Below are 4,559 nucleotides of genomic sequence, written 5' to 3'. Positions count from 1 at the left end.
TCAAATGGTTGAAGCTGATGCTGCTCATCCTGTTCTGGAAAATAGCTTTAATGCTTCTTCTGCTGGTCCTTCTACCTCTTTTCCGCTGAACACTCTGAAGGAACTCCAACAGAATCAAGCTACCTTGGCTAGTCGTCTGGACAAGCAAGATGACACCAATGTTGAGTTCAGAACTTAGATGAAGAACCAAGAAGAAACCTCCAAGAAGCAAGCTGAAGACACTTCTGAGATTAAGAACCTTCTGGCCGCCTTAGCTTCTAAGTTTAGCCAGTCGTAGTCTGTCTTGTGTCTTAGTTGGTTTTTCTTTGTTTTTGCATCTGTTTTGCTTGCATCTGTTTTGTATTCTCTTCTTCTGATTATTATCAATGAAATATCTTTTTCCTTCTTCACTCTATTGTGTCTTTCATCTGAATCTTTTATACTTTTTGATGTTATGATAAAAAGGGGGAGAAACGTGATGATTGAATTGATTTATAATATCAGTTGCTGGGCTTAAGTCTCAACATTCCTAACAATTATTTGCAAGTTTTCTGTCTTTGATAGTTTTTGCAGGAATGAGATATTCTGGACAAGCTCAATATAAGAAGCAAATACATGGGGAAAAGCAATTCTAAAGAAAAGCTCTTAAATAATTGAAGCAAGCTTAGTGCTCTGAAGCTTCAAGATCAGAAGCAAGAAATGTTGTGATCAAACCTAAAAGCTCTGATACATAGAAGACTAAAGATATAGAGCTCTGATACAAGTGATCTCAAAGAGAAATTCAAAGCTCTGAAGCTGTCCAATGGAAGCTCTGAATACTCTGAAGTTCAAGTTCAACGTGAAAGTCTCAACTGAAATGAAAAAAATACTCAGGGAATTCTTTTATTTATAAATTCTTCTAGTATTAATTTCGGGGGAAGATTGTTAATCTCAGAGGGAGACATATTCACACACTCTGAATTATATGCTTATGCTATATCTGTGTAATTGTCTTTGTTCATCTAATATTCTGGATACAAATTCATATTAATTCTGTATGTTTTTGTCATCATCAAAAAGGGGGATATTGTTAGAACAAGAAATGTTTTGATCAATATTCTTAGTTTTGATGATAACATTAAGTATGAATTTTGTATAAGACAATGTGGTACTCTAATCCTTTACGTTTTCCATTTCAGGAAAAGTATAAAAGAGTATGCACAAATAAGCGTTCAGAAGCACTGACCCAGAAGTTCTGGATGGCTTCATCAAAACATGGTCTGGCAAGACATCAGAAGATGATCCTGCAGAATCAGAACATGAACTGGAAAGCATCAGAAGATGGAAGCCAGAAGTACAAGCTCTAATGGTATCACGCTCAAAGATCTTCAAAGTCAGAAGACAGAAGATGCTCTGCACCAAAGATGGAGACTCTGAAATTCAAATGTCTATTCAACACATTCTGATTCCAGAAGAAAGTACAAGATGAAAGGCTATAACGTCAAATCTCTGACTGACAAAAGGAACGTTAGAAGCTAGAAAAGGAAAAGTCAGTAATAGAAGCAAAAGCATGGCTCGAGGTAGTTGACAAAAGTGTGAAACATTAACTGCAGCGTTGTACTATTCACGCAATGCATTAAATGCTCCCAACGGTCATTTCCTCTCAAGCGCCTATATATAGAAGTTCATTCAGAAGCAGCAAAAGAACTCTTGTGCAAACTTACAGAAATGCTGTCAAACTGAAAAGCAAAAAGAACTTCATCTTCACCCTCACATCTTTGTAATATCTTAGTGAGTGTTAAGAATTAGAACTTAAGAGAAATATCACTGTTGTGATTACAGCTTTATTAGAAGCAAGTTATACTCTGGTAAACATTTATTTTACATTGATTGTAAAAGGATTTCCTAGAGTGATTAAGTTGTGATCTGTAGACTCTAGAAGACTTAGAGGGTATCTAAGTGGATAACCATTGTAATCAGTTGGATTAGTGGATTAAATCCTCAGTTGAGGTAAATCACCTTGTCAGGGGTGGATTGGAGTAGTTTAGTTAACAACGAACTAGGATAAAAATCATTGTGTTGATTATTTTTATCTTCCAAGTTTTTGAGTTACACTTATTCAATCCCCCCTTTCTAAGTGTTTTTCACTCCTTCGAATGAAGCATGCTTAGAAGGACCAAAACTTGAATCTTCAGAACCTAAGTCTTCAGAACTTGTTCATGGAGAACCTTGTCTTCAGAGTCTACATCATTTGGTCTTTAAAATCTTTGTCTTTAGAATCTTCAGAACTTGTTCTTCTAAAAACTTGTCTTCAAAATCTTTAGAACTTGAACAACGAAATCTCAGAGCTTACAAAGTCTTCAGAAGCTCTTCCACAAGAGTCATGATGAGAAGCTCTATCACTAAAGTTCATCAGAACCGTTGTTATAGAGGCATTCTAGAACTTGAGTGAGTCTTTGTAAACACAAGCAGTTTTTTACTGAGTCAAAGTATTTTGAGTCCAGAACCTGATGATGTCACACGCCTTATCTTCGGAGTCGGAACCTATTAGCAAAAGCTACACACTAGACAGAAACCGTTAGATTAGTAAATTATTCTCTAAGATATCATGTAATGTTATCATCAAAACATAAGGCCAGATACATAAACAAAACTTGTTCTTAAAATCTCCCCCATTTTGTTGATGACCAAACTATGAATTTTGATGAACAGTTTATACTAGGTTTAATCACATAAAACATATTCAGAGTTAGCTAAATAGCTCCCCCTGAGATCTATACTCCCAAAATTCATTTTAGCTTGTTCAGAGGCTTCCCCTGAGCTCAAGACTTACAAAATAATTTTGAAGTATAAAGAAGGTAGCAGGAAAGGAATATTTCCCTGTTTGCATTTCATTAGAGTTTGACTAAAAATGCTTGGTTCTTCATCTCAGATCCTAGCTTGCTATCAGGACGCGATGAAATGTTATAATCGATTTGTGAATTTGCACTAAGCATCTGAACTTGGTTCATCGTGAATATTTGTCATGTTCACAACTTCAGAAATTGCTGGCTTCTCATAGATCTTGACCATGTCATATGAATATCCTTTAGAGTTTTTCTTATCTATAAAAATTCAGTGAAATTTTGCAAAGTTCATGGTTAGAAGCAAATATCTCATAACATGTGAATGAGATTTTGAGAATAGATATTTCAGAATCATCTTAACTTCTCCCCCCTTTGTCAGAAATAAAAAAGACTTTAACAAAATAACCAAAAAGATAAACTTCATTGATCAATAAGATAAAGTACATAATTTAAAAGAGAAAATGTAACGCCCCAGGCTGCTTTTGGGATGATCAACTGACCCCACATACCAACACAGTTCTTTTCAGCATGCTTTGACCTCACTCACACGCTTTCTGAAAAACTTCCCAGAAGGTCACCCATCCCAGAATTGCTCCAAGTCAAGCACGCTTAACTATGGAGTTCTTATGGAACGGGATACCGAAAAGAAGATGCATCTTGTTTTTGGTACCCCGTTCCATAAGAACTCCATTGTTAAGCGTTCTTGACTTGGAGCAATTATGGGATGGGTGACCTTCTGGGAAGTTTCCTGGAAAGCGTGTGAGTGAGGATAAATCATGCTGAAAAGACCCGTGTTGGTTTGTGGGGTCAGTCGATCATCCCGAAAGCAATATGCGGTGTTACAGCAAATGTTTGGGATAGTTTATAGAAATAAATATTAAAATATATCATAATATGATTTCCCAAAACAACAGGATAAAAGAGAGAGAAACGATGAAATTTTCATTAATAAATGATAGAAGGTACAGAATGAGAACAACAGAACGAGACAAACAAAATAAACAATATTAGAAATCACTCAACATATTCAAACATCGATCTCACATTGTTCTACAGCTAAAGCATAAGCAAATATTCCATTCCTGACACTATCAACTATCCCTACTCTTAAGAAAAGCTCAGACAACACTCTTCCATAAGGAATAAGAAAGGTTGTCTGGCTTCTAGAAGCCAGAATTGCTTCTATGTGATAGTTAAAGATAGTCTTTGGAAGGTTGGTGTAGATGTTGAATACAAGAAAATACAAAAAATGCTTGTCTTCATATGTGAGATATTCTATGTTTGTTTCCCTTGGATGAAGGTTTAACAATATTGCTTGATGCCAGACTCTTGCAAAAGGACGAAGAGCCGATGGACAAGAGGATCCACTAACTCGATTGAACTTGTCAAGAAAAATAAGAATCAGGGATTCAACAAATTTTTATTTAAAACGATAGTCTTCCACAAACGAGCCAACATCATTACACCCTATTGTATCAACAATAGAGGTTCAGGTGATTCTTATTGGATGGATAGACACAAAAAATGAATTTTGTTTCCATCAAATGTAACAGATGCATTAATGCACAAATCTTTAACTAGATTTGAAAAAATGGGTCCATTTAGCATAGCGAAATTATTTTCCCATCCTTGTGTTTGTACATTCTTTAAGATATCAAAACCTTGAGATTTCAGCTTGATCATGTCGATAGTCTTTTCAGCAATCACAGACAACAGTTGTTCTTCACCTTGGAAAGTTCTTGAAGACATGATGAT

Source organism: Vicia villosa, linkage group LG5 (genome assembly GCF_029867415.1).
Source record: "Vicia villosa cultivar HV-30 ecotype Madison, WI linkage group LG5, Vvil1.0, whole genome shotgun sequence".
In the NCBI taxonomy this organism is placed as follows: Eukaryota; Viridiplantae; Streptophyta; class Magnoliopsida; order Fabales; family Fabaceae; genus Vicia; species Vicia villosa.
This window is presented reverse-complemented; position numbering follows the sequence as displayed.